This window comes from Balaenoptera physalus, assembly GCF_965194825.1.
Source record: "Balaenoptera physalus genome assembly, chromosome: 1".
NCBI lineage: Eukaryota > Metazoa > Chordata > Mammalia > Artiodactyla > Balaenopteridae > Balaenoptera > Balaenoptera physalus.
The window spans coordinates 158,454,858-158,477,538 of NC_138882.1; the positions used below are offsets into that span (position 1 = coordinate 158,454,858).

Here is a 22,681-nt window from a genome sequence, read left to right on the forward strand (position 1 = left end):
TTTTTTTTTTTTAATTTTATTTATTTATTTATGGCTGTGTTGGGTCTTCGTTTCTGTGCGAGGGCTTTCTCCAGTTGCGGCAAGTGGGGGCCACTCTTCATTGCAGTGTGCGGGCCTCTCACTATCGCCTCCTCTCTTGTTGTAGAGCACAGGCTCCAGACGCGCAGGCTCAGTAATTGTGGCTCTCGAGCCTAGTTGCTCCGCGGCATGTGGGATCCTCCCAGACCAGGGCTCGAACCCGTGTCCCCTGCATTAGCAGGCAGACTCTCAACCACTGCGCCACCAGGGAAGCCCCGAGCTCTGTCTTTTGAAAGCACCTGCAAGCAATAACCTGTAGTAGATTCTATGAATGCCCTGTCCCACACATCCTCTTACACCTGCTCTAAGTTCACCTGAAGTGAATAGTTCTAGTACACACTTATCAACTCAAGCTCCTGATGAAAGTGCTGGGATTTAAAAATCTAGGGATAGTTTTAAAACAGTGAGGAATGAGAGTTGGTGGGTAAATAACCCAGCATTTCTGTCCCTGGGTGGGACAGTTCTGGGGCACATTCTAGGTCGTTCCTCAGAGGGTTCTCAGCAGGATTGAGCCCCATTTGCTCACAGTAGTAATTTGTTCTTTAATACACGCTTTATTGGCTTTTTTCCCTTCCCTGATTCATTTCCCCACTTCCTGATTTGTATTTCTGGGGATCATCTTCCAAAGAAACTACCTGACCTCAAACCCTTGTCTCAGGGTCTGCTTTCAGGGGAATCCAAATGAAGAAAAACCCTGATAGTAATCAGTACAGCCCGTATTGTGATCACTAATTATTATTTTTCACTAAAACTAGCCACAGTTCCTTAAAGAAATAGCTTATGAAAGGTATGAGGCAGGTAGAGTACAAGGTGAACCAAGGATATCTTATCATGCCAGAAAACAAGGAAGCTCTCAAAGACTAATGGAGACATATCATAAACACAAGGAGCCAGTTTGAAGGAATTCTCATTGACCAACTTTGGGATTATTTGAGAATCAAAAAGAATAATGACTGTGAAACAACAAGGTCCTACTGTATAGCATAGGGAACTTATTCAATATCCTGTAATAAACCATAAAAGAATATATATATGTATATATATATAATAAACCATAAAAGAATATATATATGTATATATATAAAATAAACCATAAAAGAATATATATATGTATAACTGAATCACTTTGCTGTACAGCAGAAATTAACACAACATTGTAAATCAACTATACTTCAGTAATATATATATATGTGCATATATATATATATATATTTTTTTTTTTTTTTTTTTTTTGCTGCACCACTCAGACATGTAGGATCTTAGTTCCCCGACCAAGGATCAAACCCGTGAGCTCCTGCAGTGGAAGCACGGAGTCTTAACCACTGGACCGCCAGGGAAGTCCCAATAAAATAAATTTTTAAAAAAGAATAATGACTGTGATTTTTAAATATTTGAGTAAATAAAATTAAAAAGTCCATAGTGACTCTGAGAGAGAGACAGAAAAAGAGAGAGAGCTAATTGAAAATAAGCTTTTATATACAATATTCTGAAAACTGGCAACTAAATGAAATTAAGCATTTACCCTGCCTTTTTAGGAGGAGCTATGTTTAATCCCCAGTGGAAGAGGGGGAGCCTTTCTTTACAGGGAATGTCAATAATAAATGTAAAAAGATAATATTGATAGGATTAAGAAATTGCCATTTTTCTACTCCTCGTAGAATAATTGGTTAAGGCATGGAAAAAGAAATCAATGGATGCTGAAATCATTGAGTGAAAGGCTTTTGGGGAACAAGATATTTGCACTGTGCTAAAGTATCACCCACAAGTTATCTTGTTGCTAATTGCACAGAGAAAAATGAATCTTGACAATTTAGAGATCTGGGAATCATTAACTTAACCAAGCCCGATTAATGGAATAAACTAGCATGATGAGCCTCATGATGCGATACAGTATGAAGTGCACAGCAAAACCTATGAAATATTCTTGCCTAAATGTTTAATTGAATTTAAGCAAATTTTCAGCCCTAACTTTCAGTTACAGGAAATATAGGAAATATAAGAGCAAGATAGGGAATTCCCTGGTGGTCCAGTGGTTAGAACTCTGTGCTTTCACTGCCCAGGGCGCAGGTTCAATCCCTGGTCAGGGAACTAAGATCCCGCAAGCCACACAAGGTGGCCAAAACAAACAAACAAACAAACAAGATAAATTACACCAGTAAGACACAAATAGACAACCCAGAACATAGGACATTTATGAGGTAACTAATGAGTCTATTCAAAGAATTGATGTCATGAGAGAGAAAAAAAAGGGTAGAAGAATTTTTCTAGATAGGAATACACTAAAGAGGCATAACCAAGTCCAATGCATGAACTTTGATGCAATATTGGTTTGGTAAAACAAACACAGCTATAAGAGACATATTGAGTGTCTAGTCTGGGCATCAGTGTAATAATGCTGGTCTCATAGACTGAGTTAGGAAGAATTTTCTTGAAAACTTTGTGTACTGTTTGTGAATTAGTATTATTTCTTCTTTAAATGTTTGGTAGAATTTATAAGTTAAGCCATTTGGGACTGGAGTTTCTTTTGTGGGAAAGGTTTTTAATGAAAAGTTGAGTTTCTTTAATAGATACACAACTATTCAGGTTTCCTTTTTTTTTTTTTTTGGCAGTGCCGAGAAGCATGCAGGATCTTAGTTCCATGACCAGGGGTCCAATCTGTGGCCCCTGTAGTGGAAGCCTGGAGTCTTAAACACTGGACCACCATGGAATGGTGTTATGTTTCTTTTTGAGTGAGGTTTGGTAGTTTCTGTGTTTCAGAGAATTTATACATTTCATCTAAGTTGTCAAAAATTTTGCATAAAGTTGTTCATACTATCTCCATACAGTATTATGATTATAATGTCTATAAGAACTGTAATGATGTCTTCTCTCTCATTCCTGATATTGGTAATTTATACCTTATTTTTTCCTGATCACTTTGCCTAAAGTCATATCAATTTTATTGATCTTAAATAATCGGTTCTAGTTTCATCAGTTTTCTACAGTTTATCTGTTTTTATTTCATTGATTTATGCTCTTTTTAAAGATTTATTTATTATTATTTTTAAATTTTATTATTTATTTTTGGCTGCGTCAGGTCTTAGTTGCAGCACGCGGGATCTTCATTGAGGCATGTGGGATCTTTCACTGCGGTGAACGGGCTCTTCATTTCAGCACGCGGGCTTCTCTCTAGTTGTGGTGTGCGGGTTTGCTCTTCTCTAGTTGTGGCGCGCAGGCTCCAGGGTGTGTGGGCTCTGTAGTTTGCGGCTCACAGGCTCTCTAGTTGAGGTATGTGAGCTTAGTAGTTGTGGCACACGGGCTTAGTTGCCCTGCAGCATGTGGGATCTTAGTTCCCTGAACAGGGATCAAACCCATGTCCCCTGCATTGTAAGACAGATTCTTTACCACTGGACCACCCGGGAAGTCCCACATGCTCTTATTTTACTTATTTCCTTTTTTCTGCTTACTTTGGGTTTCATTTGTGTTTTTTTTTTTTCTACTTTCTTAAGGTGGAAGCCTGGGTCATTGAGAGCTTTTCTCTTTCTAATACACACATTTATGCTATAAACTTCCCCATATGGACTGCTTTACCTGTATCTCACACATATTGATATCATGTTGATATGTTGTGTTTTCATTTTCATTAAGTTCAAATTGTTTTCTAATTTCCCTTTTGAGTTCTTTTTTTTTTTTTTGTAGATTTATTTATTGATTGATTTTTGGCTGCGTTGGGTCTTTGTTGCTGCGTGCGCGAGCCAGGGGCTGCTCTTGGTTGCGGTGCGCAGGGTTCTCATTGCAGTGGCTTCTCTTGTTGCGGAGCATGGGCTCTCAGTGCATGGGCTTCAGTAGTTGTGGCAGGTGGGCTCAGTAGTTGTGGCTCACGGGCTCTAGAGCGCAGGCTCAGTACTTGTGGCGCATGGGCTTAGTTGCTCCGCAGCATGTGGGATCTTCCCGGACCAGGGCTCGAACCTGTGTCCCCTGCATTGGCAGGCAGATTCTTAACCACTGCACCACCAGGGAAGTCCTCTTTTGAGTTCTTTGGACAATGTGTTACTTAGAAGTGTGTTAATTAACAAATAGAGAATTTTCTAGATTCCTTCTATTGATTTCTAATTTTATTTATGGTCAGAGAACATATTTCATATGATAAGAACCATTTTACATTTATTGAGACTTGTTTTAAAGTCCAGAATATAGTCTACTTTGGTAAATATTCTATGTGCACTTGAAAACAATATCTATTCTGCTGATCTATATTCTGTTGAGTTTAGAGTTCTATAAATGTCAATTAGGTCAAATGAATTGACAGTGTTGTTCAAGGTTTCTGCAGGATACACATGCCATCAAGGTCAGAGACAATGAGAACTGGCACAGGTTTCAAGGCATTCTTGTGATCTCCAGCTTGTGCTTGTGGCCATTATTTCTCCAGCCTTTTTTCTCTCCGTGTTTCCTTTTGGCTATTTTCTATCGCTATGTCTTCAGGTCAACTGATTTGCAATATCTGCTGTTAATCTCATCTAATGTATTTTTTTTCCATTTCATTCTTTTTTTGCCTTTAGAAGTTTATTGGGACTTTTTTATATCTTCCATGTTTCTCTTTAACATGCTCATGCTTCCTTCTACTTTTTTGAACATACAAAATGTAGTTATAATAATTTTAATGTCCTTGTCTATTAATTCTATCATTTGTGTCATTTCTGGATCTGTTGCTTACTGATTGATTTTTCTCCTCATTATAGGTTATATTCTTTGCTTCTTTACATGACTGGTAATTTTTGGTTGGATGCCTTAACTTTGTCAATTATTGGGTACTGGATATTTTTTGCATTCCTATAAATATTCTTGAGCTTTTTTCCAAGAAATAGTTTGATCCTTTCAAGGCTTGCTTTTAAGCTTTGTTACTTGGGACCAGAGCAACTTTTAGTCTAGGGCTAATTTTGCCACACAAGTGAAGCAATACTCTTCTGGGTACACTACCTGATGATGTATTCTGGCTTTAGAGGACATGAAACGTTTCTAGGCTAAGTGAGGCCAGAATTTTTCCACCTACTTTCCCAAGACTTGGATAGTTTTCTTATGCACATGTACTGATCAGTACCCAGATGAAGACATGAGGAGAACCTTCTGAAGATCTCCAAATTGCTTACCCTTTTCAGCTCTTTCTTCTTTGTGCTGCTCTCTCCTCTCTGGTACTTTACCCTGAAAATTCTGTCCAACTTGGCCTCCTCAAATTCTCAACTTTGTCTCCTCAACTCAGGGAGAATGCTGAACTCTGGGTTCTGCCTCCTTGAACTGTGGCAGGGAATGCACTCCATGAAGTAAGTTGGGGCAATTATAGAAATCACCACATTTGTTTCCTTTCTCTCAAGGATAACTCTCCTGTTCTGCCTGTTTTCTAACACCTGAAAGTTGTTTCAAATATTTTCTTCAGATTTTTAGATTTTTTTTTATGCCAGAGGGTAAATTATGGTTGGAAGCAGAAGTCTATGAGGAGATACTTTGAGACTATGTAAATGTCCTGTTCTCCAACATCTTTTTATATGCTTATTCCATTGATTATTCTTATTTATATCATTTATTGCTAAGATGGTTGGAAAATAATGATTTCCTGTCTACTATTCCTTCTACGTTGATAAGTTGGCCTGTGTGAATGAAAAATGTCGCCCACCCTGTCAGTCAACAAAGGATGTTGCAGCCATCACAGCAGCCACCCCCGAAGGTGAGCCCTGTGGGAACTCAGGATGGAGGTAAACAGGCTCCCTGCTGCCCAGCCCTCAGCCACCACAGCCACCCCAGGGGTGCACCCTGAGTGGACTCAGGATGGGCAAGAACAGGATATTAGCTCTAGATAGCTAAGGTGACTATCAGGAGAATGATTTCAGTGAGTCCAGACTCTTGCATCTTCCCATACATAGAAAAGTGCTAAATTCATTTACTTGAGATATCTGGTTTTCTTTAGTTAACAGTGATCTTTGATGTTTTCACTACCTGATCGTTGCTGCAAAAACTCCTATATATCCTGGCTCCTCACTTACCTCTTGGGAGCAGTCCCTCAGAGCTATCTGAGAGGCTGCCTCCCAGGGTTGAGGTCCTTAGAAAGTCCACCAAATAAAACATAATTCTCAACTTTTAGGTTGTGTATTTTTTTTCAGTCGACACCTGTTACCATGAAAAATAGCTTTCCCTTTTCCCTCTTTCACTTGTGTATTTAGGTATTTAGTTACTGTGGTGGACAGACTCTGAGGTGGGCTCCATGATCCTTGCCTCTTATATGATCCCTTCCCTTTGAATGTGCGTGTAGACCTGTAACTTGCTACTAACCAACAGAATACGGCAAAGGTTATCTGTACGTGATTGCATTACCTAAGACTGTAACTGTCTTACTTGGAGAGTATCTTTCCTTTGTTGACTTGAAAGAGACAAGCTGCCATGTTGTGAGCTGCCATATGGAGAGGAACACCTGGCAAAGAGCTGAGGTGGCCTCCTGTTGACAGCCAGCCAGAAACAGAGGCCCTCAGTCTAGCAGCCTGCAAGGAACTGAATGCTGCCAACAACCACACGAGCTTGGAAGTGAGTCCCTATCCAGTCAAGCCTCAGATGAGATGGCAGCCCTGGTAAGCAAGCTAATTATAACTTTGTGAGACCCTGAAACAGAGGATCCAACTAAACTATGCCCTGGTTCCTGATTCTCTGGGACTATGAGATAACAAATGTGTGTTGCTTTAAGTTACTAAATTCGTGACACTATTGTTACATAGCAGCAGATAGCGAATACAGTCACTTAGTTATTCACATCTTTTAGTGTCAGGACTGAAAGGACTCATGGATCCTTTTCCTAATTAACTTTTTAAACTAGAATATACATTAAAATCAAGTATATAAATGAATTACACTTAGAACTAGATCTTCAAATTACTGTTGCACAAGATAATCAGTCAAGATTTTTAGGAAGAATTAAGCCTACTCTCTTTCATTGCTCTCTATAGAAAGAAATTAAAGAGTTTTTTATACCATTCATAATGAAGTGAAAACTTTAAAAAAAAATTGTCATATTCATATCACCTTTTAATTTTATAGTTTGTGCTATACATAATTGACACAAAAATAAATATACCTATATTTGGAATGCACTTAAAATATCTTACTGATGGAGTATATAATCAAACAGTTTGGAATATACTGTCTTCTGTGTATATCTTTTTTGCCCTATTATCAAAGATACCTTTTTTTTTAACCCAAAATCCTTCAGGTTTTTTACTCTGTTTAGTACAGTAGTTCTCATCCCTAGCTGCACATTAGAGTCACCTGGGACTTTTTAGAACTTAAGAAGCCTGTGCGCTACCCCAAAACAATTTAATCAGCATCTCTGGGGGTTAGGCATAGTATTGTTTTATTTATTTTGTATTATTATTTTTAAAGACCCAAACTCCCCAATGGCTTTTTGGGGGAAGGGCTTTTAATTTTTATTTTTTATTTTATTTATTTATTTATTAAATGTATTTATTTTTTGGCTGCATTGGGTCTTCGTTGCTGCGAGCGGGCTTTCTCTAGTTGCGGTGAGCGGGGGTTACTCTGTTGTGGTGTGCGGGCTTCTCATTGCAGTGGCTTCTCTTGTTGCAGAGCACAGGCTCTAGAGCGCAGGCTCAGTAGTTGTGGCGCGCGAGCTTAGTTGCTCCACGGCATGTGAAATCTTCCCGGACCAGGAATCGAACCCATGTTCCCTGCATTGGCAGACGGATTCTTTACCACTGCGCCACCAGGGAAGTCCCAGGCATGGTATCATTTTAAAAACTCCTCAGGTTATTCTAATGAGCAGCCAAGGTTGAGAACTGCTGCCTTTGAGATAAGCAACTGTCTTTGAAAAGTACTTTGTGAAAAAAGACCCAGTTGGAAAAACATCCTGTTTGAGGTGTGATTCTCTGGCTAAACCCAACTCCCTGGAAGCCCTGAAACTGACCCCTAGAGGAAATGTAATCCAGATCACAAAATGTTCAGCCAGCATTCATCTCTTCTCTTAACCAAAATAAATCCATGAGTATTAGATAAAGGTCAAAACCAATGCATGTTTTAGATGGAGAGTAGTCCTCAACCAAGATTCAAGAAGTTTTAAGTTTTGAGGCAAGTAAGGACACTGGTGGACTGTGAACTTTGAGTTCAGTTCTATTCTCATGTGTAAATAGGCTATTTACCTGTTCTTTTATTCTCTATTAATTTGCTTGCCAAATTAGTATATACAATGACTCTGCAGAATAATTGAGCACTTCTGGACTGGGCACCAAAATGAAGTAGTAGGTACTTCCTATAACTTGCTGACACACCTTTTCTTCCATACCCCTCTTCCTGAAGGAACCACTGAGATGTTTTCGATCTCCTCTGCATTTCAAGGTTATGTATTTCTTTGGCTAATATGAGAAATTCCATCTTGTCTCTGTCTCTGGTAATTCTACAATAAATTTTCTGTTGAAACCTAAAAGCAAGCTTTTTTATCAAAACACTTTTCTTCCCTACTCCTCATTTCCAGCTCAAATTTTTACTTCTCAGGAGAAATGAAAAAGAGAAAAACAAACAATAGTGAGCTTCTGGTTAATAAATTCAGGCTATGTGAAATAGATTGCTTTATTGGAAAGTCTCCATTCTCTAGTCTTTAACATAACCATGTGAGGAGAACAGTGATATTATCCAAACCATGTACTAACAACTCAGGATCTTTTTTAAAAATGAGGTATGTTCTAACAGTAGTAGTTAGTTCCCTCTGATACCAAGATTGTGGTGTCTAAATACCATTTCTCATTAAAAAGGATCTAGAGGGAATTCCCTGGTGGTCCAGTGGTTAGGACTCTGCTCTTTCACTACTGAGGGCGTGGGTTAGATCCCTGGTCAGGGAATTAAGATCCTGCAAGCTGTGCAGCATGGCCAAAATAAATAAATAAATAAAAATAAAGGATCTAGAGGTCCTTGGATAAGTGGCTGATTCCCAGGCCTGGGACAAGAAATGTCAAGATGAGCCTGAAATATCTTGTTGTGCCCCAAAGCAAGAAAGTTATCAAAGACTACTGGTGGTACATCAAAATGATACAGGAGCCAACTAGAAAGGGATTCCCACTAGCCAAAAATAGGATAATTTGAGTATTGAAAAGAAGAATGACTTCAATGAGTTGAACCAAATCAAATATATAATCTATGATGTCATAATGATACTAAAATGTACTGTGAAATAAAAGTCATATTTCTGTGGCATGACAAGAGAAATTTAAACAAAAAAATCTCTGCACTTCGGCCTCCTCTCTCCCTACACTGTGCATTGTGTACCTGCGTTATGCATCACCAAATCTCCCCCAATGACAGAAAGACTTATTCAACCATAAAGAGCAAAATTCTCCTAGCATAAACAAGACAACTCCTTAAAAGATAGCATTCCTTCTTGATCTTGTAAGGGGTCACATGACCCACCACGATGATGCATAGATCTGGATTATGTAAACTGTCAATAATACATCATTTGCATACAGATGGCCAAAAGGCACATGAAAAGCTCATCATTGCTAATTATTTTCACTTTCTTAACGGTGTCACTTGAAGCACAAAAGTTTTAAATTTTGATGAAGTCCAATTTATCTATTTTTTATTTTGCCACTTCTGCTTTTGGTGTTGTATCTAAGAAACCATTACCTAACCCAAAGTCATGAAAATTTGTGCCTATGTTTTCTTTCTTTCTTTCTTCTTTTTTTGGCTGCACGGCTTGCAGGATCTTAGTTCTGTGACCAGGAATTGAACCTGGGCCCCAGCATTGAAAGCGCTGAGCCCTAACCACTGGACCGCCAAGGAATTCCCTATGTTTTCTTTTAAGATGTTATAGTTTTGGCTCTCATATTTATGCCTTTGGTCCATTTTGAGCTGACTTTTGTATATGGTATGAGGGAGAGGTCCACCTTCATTCTTTTGCATGCAGTAACCAGTTGTCCTGCACCATTTGTTGAAAAGACTCTGCTTTTCCCTTTGAATTGTCCTGGCATCTCTGTTGAAAATCAATTGACCATACAATATACTTCAATTAAAAATAAAATGCATGGACACTGAGAGGATATGCATCAAAATGCTAACGGTGGTGGGACTTCCCTGGTGGTCCAGCGGGTAGGACTCCTCACTCCCAATGCAGGGGGCCCGGGTCCAATCCCTGGTCGGGGAACTAGATCCTGCATACGTGCTGCAACTAAGAGTCTGCATGCTGCAACTAAAGATCCCACATGCCACAACTAAGACCCCATGCAGCCAAAATAAATAAATAATTTTTTTTAAAAGTGCTTGGTGGTTATCTCTGGGGGGGTGAGGATTATGGGTGATTGTTATTTTTTACTTTATGCTTTTATGTATTTCTAGTTGTCTGCAGTGAACATATATTGCTTGTAAAATTAGAAAGAAAACAATAGGGACTTCCCTGGTGGCACAGTGGTTAAGAATCCGCCTGCCAATGCAGGGGACACGGGTTCGATCCCTGGTCCAGGAAGATCCCACATGCCACGGAGCAATGAAACTCGTGCATCACAATTACCGAGCCTGCGTTCTAGAGCCCGCGAGCCACAACTACTGAGCCTGCGTGTTGCAACTACTGAAGCCTGTGTGCCTAGAGCCTGTGCTCTGCAACAAGAGAGGTCACCGCAATGAGAAGACCACGCACCACAACGAAGAGTAGCCCCTGCTCGCCACAACTAGAGAAAGCCTGCGCATGGCAACGAAGACCAAACACAGCCAAAAAAAATAATTGTCATTAAAAAATGAAAAAAAAAAAGAAAATCAATTGACCATAGACATGAGGGTTTATTACTGAACTCTCAATTCTATTCATTTATCTATATGTCTATCCTTATGCCAGCTCCACACTGTCTTAGTTACTGTAGCTTTGTAGCAGGTTTTGAAATTGGTAAACGTAAGTCCTCCAACATTGTTTTCTTTTTAAAAATTGGTTTGGCTATTCTGGGTCCCCTGAATTCCATATGAATTTTAGGATCAACTTTTCAGTTTCTACAAAGAAACCAGCTGGGTATTTTTTGGAGAGATTTCATTGAATCTGAGATCAATTTGGGGAGCATTGCTATCTTAACAGATTGTTTTTTGATCCATGAACACAGATGTCTTTCCATTTATTTGGTTCTCCTTCAATTTCTTTCAACCATGTTTTGTAGTTTCAGTTACATTCATATTTCTTTTGTTAAATTTACTCCTAAGTATTTTATCATTCTTGATGCTATTATAAATGAAATTGTTTTTTTAATTTTGTTCATTTCTAGTGCATGGAAATACAACTGATTTTTGTACATTGATCTTGTATTCAGCAACCTTACCAAATTCAATTATTAGTTCTAATAGTTTTTGTGTATGTGTGTGGATTCTGTAGGATTTTCTATACAAGATCATGTCATCTGCAAATAGAAGCTGTTTACTTCTTCCTTTCCAATTTGGATGCCTTTTATTTCTTTTTCTTTCTTAACTTCCCTGGTTAAACCTCCCACACAATGTCGAATAGAAATGATGAGAGCAGACATCCTTGTCTTATTCCTGATCTTAAGAGGAAAGTATTTAGTCTTTCACTATCAATGCTGTTAGCTGTGGGGGTTTTTATACATGCCCTTTATCAGACAGGTGGAGTTCCCTTCTATTCCTAGTTTATTGTGTGTTTTTATCATGAAAAGGTACCTTATGTTTTAAATGGATCATTTTACTTGCTCTGTAGAGAATGGATTGGAATTGAACAAGATCTAAAAGAGGGAGACTGGTTAGGATGCTATTGTGATAATCCAGGTGAGAGATGATGATGGCTTGCAGTTTTCCAGGCAAGAAATGATGAAAGAGGGTGGGATAACCCAATGGTAATCAGAATATAACAAGAGATATTGAGAGAATAGGATTGACAGAACCTCGTGACAATTGAATGTGATACTGGGCACAGCAGATAATGTTGCAGATCTTCTTTACTAGGCTGGTACAACCATCCCCCAACTGCTGTGGCTGTTGGCTGATAATGGCTCACATCTGCACTTCTCTTTTTGTTTTTTTTAAATTTATTTTTGACTACATTGGGTCTTTGTTGCTGCGTGCGGGCTTTCTCTAGTTGCGGCGAGCGGGAGCTACTCTTCATTGCAGTGCGCTAGCTTCTCATTGCGGTGGCTTCTCCTGTTGCAGAGCACAGACTCTAGGGTGCACGGTCTTCAGTAGTTGCAGCACACAGGCTCAGTAGTTGTGTCAGGTGGGCTCTAGAGCGCAGGCTCAGTAGTTGTGGTGCATGGGCTTAGTTGCTCTGTGGCATGTGGGATCTTCCTGGACCAGGGTTCGAACCCGTGTCCCCTGCATTGGCAGGCGGATTCTTAACCACTGCACCACCAGGGAAGTCCACATCTGCACTTCTCTTGACAATTGACATTAGCTGCCTCATCCAGAGATGTCTGGAAGGTTAAATGACTTTCATCCCTGTGGAAGCCAATGACTAACTGGTGTGAGAGTATAAAGCCTGTTCACCATACCGAAAGGGATTATATATTACTAAGATTCTGATCCTTGAACTGCCCAGTGGGAGTGAAAAGCTGCCTCTTTGGCATGATGAATTCAGTTATTAATGGAAACCATATATTAAGCTGTTGAGATCCACTATGATAACTGGTCCCAGAAGTTTACCAAGCAATTTGTTGAAGGACTTTGGAGATAATGAAAATACTTGTGGTTAGAAAATAAAGGAAAACAAGACTTCAAAAGTTATGTCAGGGACTTCTCTGGTGGCACAGTGGTTAAGAATCTGCTTGCCAATGCAGGGGACACAGGTTCAATCCCTGGTCCAGGAAGATCCCACATGCTGTGGAGCAACTAAGCCCACGCACCACAACTACTGAGTCTGTGTGCTGCAACTACTGAAGCCCGCACACCTAGCGCCCATGCTCTGCAACAAGAGAAGCCACTGCAAAGAGAGGCCCGCGCACCACAATGAAGAGTAGCCCCAATTGCCGCAACTACAGAAAGCCTGCGCACAGCAACGAAGACCCAACACAGCCAATAAATAAACAAATAAAATTAAAAGAAAAAAAATTAAAAAAAAAAAGTTATGTCAGTTTATGGGGTGTTGGAAATAGTTAATATCTTGATTGTGGCAGGTACATGACTTTATACTTGTGATGGACACGAGTGTGCCTCGCACACTTTCAACAACAGGGAACATAATTGACCAAAGCCCTAGCTGCTGGGCCCAGAAATCCATCACCATATTTGAACCAATGCTACATTTCAATGGGCTATTCTCAGACAACTGGGCACAGCAAGGGTACTAAGGCAGGTCTATTGTGGAAAGGTCCTTAGAAGGTCAACTTTAGCTCAAAGACTCCCAAAGGCCTTGCTTACTGATCTTTCCTTAGATTTCCTAGCATTCAAGGACACTCCCAACCTCTTTTCCTTCTCTTTTCACTCAGGATCAGGCTTGCATTGTGATCAGAGAGCTCTCCCACCCTTGCCTGGCTCCCTTCTCATTACTATTACAAGCACTGTCCTAAAAAAAAACAAAAACTCCTTGGACTTCCCTGGTGGTCCAGTGGTTAAGATTCTGCAGTTCCAACACAGGGGGCATGGGTTTGATCCCTGACTGGGGAAGTTCCACATGCTGCACACTGCAGCAAAAAAAACAAAAAAAACAAAAAACCTTGTATGTTTAATCTCACATTGGCATCTGCTTTAAGGATAACCTGGACTAGTACATTTGTGAAAACTTAGAACTATACAGTCAAAAAGAGTGAATTTTATTGTATATAAATTATACCTCAATAAACTTGACTTTTTAAAAAAGTGTTGTTAGTTTTAAACATTTATCAAGAGTAGGTGAGTTATGCCTGTTTCTTCTCCACTCCACTTCAAGCATCTGTTTCCAAGATCTCGTCCTGGCTCAGGTCACCACCTAGAACTGCTGAAATTACACATCTCACAATGACCACATCCACCTAGCCTTGCAATTTGCTTGCTCAGTTACTCCCCAAATCTGTATGTCCTGGTCTCTCAGGGCTAGTTGGAGACAAAAATGACATAATGACTAAAGTTTACAACCAATGAGAAATGAAAAGGTGAGAGATCTGGACATAGGGGAGAAGAGTACCTAGGCTAGACAGAGAAACTGGCCTTATAGTCCCCTCCACTGACTGCCAGCAATCAGATCTCTGGGCACACTTAGTTCTTTAAGGACTCAAAAGACTGATGTCAAACAACTTGACTGGGGTTTTATATACAGAAATGTGTGAGAGCCATTTGTCATTCAAAAAACAAAACAAAACAAACAACAACAAAACTAAACACAATAGAATAATTATTTCACTCAGAAGAAAAGCCAAAGGTCTTCTACTGGCATACAGAGCACTACATGATACTGCTCCTAGCTACCCATCTGCCTTCATATCCTATGAGCCTCTTCCCCCTTGCTAATGTTCCTCTAGTAACAATGGCTTCCTTGTTCCTTAAACATTCTAAGCATATTCTCACCATAGGACCTTTGTGTTTACTTTTCTATCTGCCTAGAATTCTCCTCTACATGGTCTCTCTCTCCATGCAGGCCTCTGATCAAATGTTATCTTCTTAGAAGGCTGTCCCTGATCACATTGTCTTGAACAGCACTCCCTTCCTCAATATGTCACTCTCTATTCTCTTATCCTTCTTTATTCTTCTTCATAACACTTATCATCCCCTGACATATCATATTTATTCATTTATTTGTTTATTTTCTGCCTCCCCAACTAGCATGTAATCCCACAAAAGCAAGAACTTTGTTTTGTTCAGTGCTATATCGCCATGACCTGAAGTGCCAGGCACATTGTGGACTCTCATTAAGTACTAGTTGAATAAATGAGTAAGTGAAGCTTGCTATCATGACTCCTTTCTCTTCCTTCCTCAGTTCAGTAAAAATAGAAAATTACCAAGAGGAGAATCTTCGCAAATGGTAGACCTAGGACTTAATCTGGGGGCCTCGAGTATGTTGCTGTGCTACAATGAACAAGTTTCTTGTGGCTTCTGAGAAGGACTCTTCTAGTCCATTCAACCACTATCTTATTAAAATTCTCAAGGTCCTTGACCGATTTTCTTTTCATGGTACCTACATAGCAAAACCTTAACCCTAGATCAATTCAAATGGTTGATTTTCTGCATCCAGAAAGGTTGTGGAGCACTGCTGAAGAAAAATCATTCAGCTGGGTAGACTGATGCCACTCTAAATTCATGGTCACTCATTTCAACCAACAAAGACATGTAAGAAAAGTAAGAGCTAATGTTTCTTCCTGAAAATGGCATAAACACTTTACATGCATTAACTCATTTCATACTTATAACAGCACCATAAGCAGATAGATATTCATTCCATTTTACTAATGAAGAAACTGAAACATAGAGAAGTTAAGTAACTAGCCAAAAGTCACACAGCTAGTAAGAGTCAGAGTCTAAGTTTTCAACTCAGACATTCTGATTTCAGAGCCTGAGCTTTTAAGCACTACTGCCAGGAAATTTAATAATGTTTCAGTAGTCAGTTCTACCTCTTTTCTATCTATAACCAACAGGGCTACTTTGTTACCTAACTCCCAGGGGTACCATTCATGCTTACATTATAAGCGATATTTAGACAGAAATTTTTAGCCTTAAACCTATATTTTAAAATAAGAAAGACTGAAAAGTCAGGAACTAAGCAACTGAAAAACTTAAACTGATAAAGAGGAAAAGAATAAATTCAGTGAAAGCTAAAATAAGGAAATAATAAACATAAAAACAGAAAATAATGAGGTAGGAAACAAAGATAAAGTGGAAAGGATCAACAAAGCCAAAAGTCAGTTCTTTGAAAAGAATAATAAGATTGAGAAACATGTAGCAGGATTTATCAAGAAAAAAAGATGTCATAAATAAATATTAAAAATAAAAAAGGAGCCATGACTATAGATAATAGCAGAGATTAAAATTTGAGAATATTGTTAACAACGTTATTGTTTCATTGTCTGTGAATGAATTTGAAATTTTAATTAAATAGAACAAATTTATAGAAAAATATAAATTAGCAAAATTGCTCAAGAATAAAGTGAAAATGTGATAGAGATTGAATCAACAGTTAAAAATCTTTGCACAAAGAAAACAACAGATCCATATATTTTTACAGGCAAGTTCAACAGCTTCTGTCTTAATTCCAATCTTACTCAGACTCATGCAGAGAAAAAAAAAAAAGAAAAAGGAAAAACACTCCTAAAACCATGTCGGGGGTTAGTTAGTATAATCTTGATACTTAAATCAGAAAAGAGTAGTATAACAAAGGAAAATAAAAGGTTAGGCTCACTCACGAATATTGATGCACATATTCTAAGCAAAGTCTCAGCAGGACTTCTCTGGTGGTCCAATGGTTAAGACTCTGCGCTCCCAATGCAGGGGGCCTGGGTTCGATTCCTGGTCAGGGAACTAGATCCCACATGCATGCCGCAGCTAAGAGTCCACGTGCCACAACAAAGATCCCAGATGCTGCAACTAAGACCTGGCACAGCCAAATAAATAAATGAATATATTTTTAAAAAGTGTTAGCAAAGCAAATCCAGCAATGTTAAATTAATGATAAACACATGAGGACCAAGTGAAATTTGCATCAGAAATGAAGATTAGTTTAGCATTAAAAAACCTATTAATGCAATTTAGTACATTAACGGGCTAAAGAAGAAAAATCACATGATCATCTAAACAGATACAGAATTCATAGCACCACTATTTACAATAGCCAAGACATGGGAGCAACCTAAGTGTCCATCAACAGATGAATGGATAAAGAAGATGTAATATATATATCTATATATTTCAATGGAGTATATATATATTCCATTATATGTATATGAAATATTACTCAGCCATAAAAAAGAATGAAATAATGTCATTTGCAGCAACATGGATGGACCTAGAAATTATCATACTTTATATCATAAAGTGAAGTCAGTCAGAGAAAGACAAATATCACATGATATTATTTATATGTGGAATCTAAAAAAAAATGATACAAATGAACTTATTTACAAAAAAGAAACAGACTCATAGACATACAAAGTAAACTTGTGGTTACCAAAAGGGAAAGGCAGGGGGAGAGATAAATTAGGAGTTTGGAATTAACGAATACACACTACTATATATGAAATAGATAAATAACAAGGACCTACTGTATAGCACAGGGAACTATATTCAATATCTCATAATAACCTATAATGGAAAAGAATCTGAAAAAGAATATATATAGAGAGAATCACTTTGCCGTATACCTGAAACTAACACAACATTGTAAATCAACTATACTTCAGTTTTTAAAAAAAGATACAGAAAAAGTGTTTGCTAAAAGTCAATTCATGAAATACTCAGGAGATGCAATAAATTTAGGGGTTAAAAGCATAACAAATACCATATGTGTTCAGTATTATCATCATCGCTATCAGTTGTAGTAGTACTAACTGTAGTAGTTGTAGATGGATTTGAAGGGAACTACCTGATAAAAATATGCCTACCAAAAAAACCCTACAGCAAACATTATATTTAACAGTAAAATATCATTTACAGTCAGGACCTGTGTAAGGATACTTTATTTATTATTACTTTTTTTTTTGAAATTAAAAAAATGTTTTTAATTTTTTGGCCACACCGCATGGCATGAGGGATCTTAGTTCCCTGAACAGGGATAGATCCTGAGTCCCCTGCAATGCAAGCATGCACTCTTAACCACTGGACCACCAGGGAAGTCCCTATTATTACTATTTTTGTTTTATTAATAATTTTAAAGTGCTAACAGTTGCCAGATACTAACTGCTTTATATAGTTAAATTAATCCTTACAACGACGATATGAAGTACAATAATTAGGCATAGTTCAACTTGAGAAATCTGAGTTTCAAGAAAAGTTAAATAGATTGCTTAAGGACTGAGTGGCAGGGCTAGATTTTGTACTTAGGCATTTGGCTCCAAAGTCTATGCATTAATTCCTACCCTACTCTGCATCTGCAGTCAACCTCACACTGGAGATCTTAGCTAGCTGAGTAAGACAAGAAAAATAAACATAAGGTATAAGGTTTGGAAAAAAAGAAACAAACTGTCATATGTGCAGATGATATGATTATTTACACAGAAAAATCCCAAAGCCCCTATGGATAATTTTTTAATTAATAAGTGAATTAAGCAATGTTGTTGCCCATAAAATCAACACACAGAAGTACCCCAACAAACATAAAATGTAATTCTTAAAAAGATATTATTTATAATAGTACAAAGTACTCAGGAATAAATTTAATAAAAGATATATAAGACCCTTATGAATAAAAATATAAAACTTTAAACTTTTCTAAAATTTAATTTTATTAATGGATAAAAGTATTCAATATTATGAAGGTGTTAATTCTCTCCAAATTGTCCTATACGTTTATTGAAATATTAGTAGAACCCCTCCTTCCTCCCTTGTATGTATTTGTGTGTGAAACTTGACAGGTTGGTTCTAAAATCTATGTGGAAGAACCAGGTGTTCCAAGAATAGCCAAGACACCATTGAAGAAGAACAAGACAGGGAAACTTATTCTACCAGATATCAAGACTCATTACAAAAGTATAGTAATTAAAGCAGCAGGGCATGTATGAATAGACCAGTGTAACTGAACAGAGAACTGATTCCAGCCCAAAAGGAAACATAAAATGGGAGAGAGCTAGCATTGAAGATTAGTGAGGAAATATGAAATATTCAGTAAATAATGTTGTGACAATTTGTTATTCATATGGGGAAAAAAATTGGATCCCTATCCCAATCCATACTCAAAAATTAATTCCTAGTGACTTAAAGAAGTAAATGTGAAAAGAGACATTATAACACTTTTAGAAGAAAATATAATATCTTTATAACATTGGGGAGGAGAAGAATTTCTTAGGCAATATACCAAAAGTGCAAAACATAAATAAATAGACTAATACATTGGTAAAATTATAAATTTTTGTTCATTAAAAGAGACAATGAAGGAAATTCCCTGGTGGTACAGTGGTTAGGACTCTGTGCTTCCATTGCAGGGGGCACAGGTTCGATCCCTGGTCAGGGAACTAAGATCCCGCAAGCCGCACGGTGTGGCCAAAAAAAAAAAAAAGAGAGAGAGATAATGAATAAAAAATTGGCAACACATATAATCATAAAACATCCTAAATATCAATAAGAAACTAAAAATTCAATGGAAACCTGGGCGAAACACATGTATAGCCATTTTACGCAAAAGGAAACTTAACTGGCCTATGTATTAGTTTGCTTTGACTGCCATAACAAAATTCCACAGACTGGGTCACTTAAATCAGTGGTCTCTAACCTTTTTGGCACCAGGAACTGGTTTCGTGGAAGACAATTTTTCCACGGGGGTGGGAGGGGAGATGGTTCAGGCGGTAATGCGAGCGATGGGGAGCAGCAGATGAAGCTTTGCTCACTCAGCACCCACCTCCTGCTGTGCAGCCGGGTTCCTAACAGGCTGTGGACCAGTACCGCTCCGCAGACCAGGGGTTGCGGACCCCTGGCTTAAACAACAGAAATTTATTTCTCACAGTTCTGGAAACTGGAAAATCCAAGATCAAGTTGCCAGCCAGGTAGGTTTCATTCTGCGGCTTCTCTCTCTCGGCTTGGTGGTAGGCAGCCATCATCTCCCTGTGTACTCTTATGACTGCTTCTTTATGCGAACGGGGGCTAGTTGGCCACCTTTTCACTAGATACTCACGTGGTCTTCTATCATACATGTGTGGGTGGAGTGAGGGACAGCAAGCATGCTCTGGTGTCTCTTCTTATAAGGGCACTAATCCCATCATGAGGGCCCCATCCTCATGACCTCATCTAATCCTAATTAACTCCCTCAAGCCCCATCTCTAAATATCATCACATTGGGAGTTAGGGCTTCAACATACAAATTGTGGGGGGACAAAATTCAGTCCATAGCAGCTTATAAACATCTTTTTACTGCCTGATTTCATTAATAATCAGGGAATGTAAGTTATAATAAAAATAAAATACTATTTTACACTCATCAGATCATACAAAATTGAAACATCTGATGATACTAGATGTTGGCAAGGATGTGAAGCCAGGCAACTCTCATTTGCTGCTGGTGGAAATGTAAACTGGAAAAATGAGTTTGGAAAATAAGTATTTTCTAGTGAAATTGAAGATGCACATATCCTATGTTCCAGCAATTCTGCTCCTAGGTATATGCTCTAAAGCACCAGTTTTCAAATTGCTAGGTGCAATACAATAGTAAATTGTGAAATTAATTTTAGTGGTGCTGAGGTATAATTTTCTAAAAGGTAAACTGACGATTTTCACAGAAATATAAAATAAACATGTCAAAATGTTATTTATCTCATTAATTAATGAGTGAGCCAGTAAAACGTTACAGGAATGTTGTACGAATTTGCTAAGAAACAAGAATATTGAAATGAATTCCCTAACAGAGGCAAAGTGGTTTAATACCCTATAGGTCAATAAAATGTAATGTTTGGGGGTATCTTTTCTTCAACGTGGACAAGAATTATTCTAAATATTACCAGTTTTCTTGTAAAAGATCTTAGTCGGGCTTCCCTGGTGGCGCAGTGGTTGAGAGTCTGCCTGCCAATGCAGGGGACACGGGTTCGAGCCCTGGTTTGGGAAGATCCCACATGCCGTGGAGCAACTAGGCCCGTGAGCCACAATTACTGAGCCTGCACATCTGGAGCCTGTGCTCCGGAACAAGAGAGGCCGCGACAGTGAGAGGCCCGCGCACCGCGATGAAGAGTGGCCCCCACTTGCCGCAACTAGAGAAAAGCCCTCACACAGAAACGGACCCAACACAGCCATAAATAAAAATAAATAAATAAATAAAAATTGTTAAAAAAAAAAAAAAAGATCTTAGTCAACAGAAAGACATCCCTATGCATTCAAATCCTTCCAGTGTCTGCTAGACAATGCCCAGGCTTACACTGAAAAGTAGTTTTGCTCATTTCCAAGTCTTTGACAATTTTTCCTTACAACAGTTCCCTTTCAGCATTTTTTTGGTAATGAAATCAAAAAGAAGCAATAGAAATTTAGTGCATTGCTGGTAGCAAATAAGTGTTGGGGCCCAGGGTAGGTTGCCCCAAAATGTACCTCAATGGCATATTGATTTTTTTTTTTTATAAATTTATTTTATTTATTTATTTTTGGCCACGTTGGGTCTTCGTTGCTGTAGGTGGGCTTTCTCTAGTTGAGGTGAGCTGGGGCTACTCTTCGCTGCAGTGTGTGGGCTTCTCATCACAGTGGCTTCTCTTGCTGTGGAGCACCTGCTCTAGGCGCACAGGCTTCAGTAGTTTTGGCACGCAGGCTCAGTAGTTGTGGCTCACGGGCTCTAGAACACAGGCTCAGTAGTTGTGGCGCACGGGCTTCGTTGCTCAACAGCATGTGGGATCTTCCCGGACCAGGGCTCGAGCCCCTGTCCCCTGCATTGGCAGGCGGATTCTTAACCACTGCACCACCAGGGAAGTCCCAATTTTCTTGCATTAAAGTAACTTAAGAGATGGCCAACGCAAGAGAGACACTCTAACCCTCCTTTCTATCTCCCTGAAAGCAGGAAATAAATCTCTCATGTGAAAGGTGCACTCCCTGCTTTTGGAGGTAGAAGGACACTCTTATCTCCAGAGATAGGGAATTCAGGCCAACAAGCCTGTATAAACAAACCTTGTTACTTCCTCCCATTTACTACCCCAAGCCCAAACTCTGTTTAGATTTTTCGCTAATTGAACTCCCAAAACCTAGTTTCTTTGTCCTGTCAATTCTTCATAAATTGTTTCTCTGTTTAAAACTATAAAAGCTGTCTGCTTTGACCACTTCTTAAGCCCCTTTCTATGAGTCTTCCTTGTGAACAACTAAATTTTCCTTTTTTTCCTGTTAAACTGTCTTGTGTCAATTTTATTATTAGTCCAGCCACAAGAAATCAAGATGAGTAGAGGGGGAAATTTCCCCCTCCCCAACAAGAGTTTTGTGAAATTTTTGTTTCAGATGTGTATATCTATCTATGTGGTAGGTATGTGGTAACCGGTTTGATGTAGAATGTTTTTGTTCACTGTGAGCTGGGGTCCGAAAGTTTGAAAGCCATTTTTAAATGTGCCATATTATGAGGTTCAACAGTTTAAATAACTGGACGTTTTGAGTTGTCCCTTCACTCAAAGTAGACATCCACTCATAGCGCGGGGCTCAGTCAGGCAGAGACTCAAAACGATCTGAGTGAATGGTAAGGAATAGAGAAGCGCCCAGCCCCGCGTGAGGGGTGCGGTGATGTGGGGGTGTTTGTGTGTGTGTCTGTGTGTGCGTTACTCACCATCTTTGTTTTGAAAAAATCCCATAGTTCTCCTCCTCAGGGACCCACATGCAAATGAGAAGTATGCTGCTTTATAAACCGACCTAGGAAAATGATTTGTTGTAAACTTAAATAACAGTGTTATAGAATTTGTAAGAAAGATTCTTACAAATTAATACACACAAAAAAGAGGAAAATATATTGTACCTAGCAGAAAAAGACGTGACATATACACCTGCAATTCCTTTCACTGCAGAAATGACTTTGTCCAGATCTTGGGTGTGGGTAACATTG

At 38.7% G+C, this 22,681-nt stretch overlaps 1 long non-coding RNA gene across 2 annotated transcripts; it reads right to left on the reverse strand.

The window, feature by feature from the left end:
• Positions 1 to 22,634, reverse strand: LOC309657406. 2 transcript variants are annotated; one of them, XR_014261795.1, is made up of 4 exons: positions 22,595 to 22,634; positions 22,409 to 22,491; positions 16,389 to 19,148; positions 1 to 14,088 (listed from the first exon to the last, which is right to left on the reverse strand). It is a non-coding gene; the product is annotated as an uncharacterized lncRNA (long non-coding RNA). The 2 variants fall into 2 exon arrangements; XR_014261796.1 differs by having other exon boundaries at positions 1 to 19,148.
• Between the last annotated feature and the right edge of the window lie 47 nt (positions 22,635 to 22,681).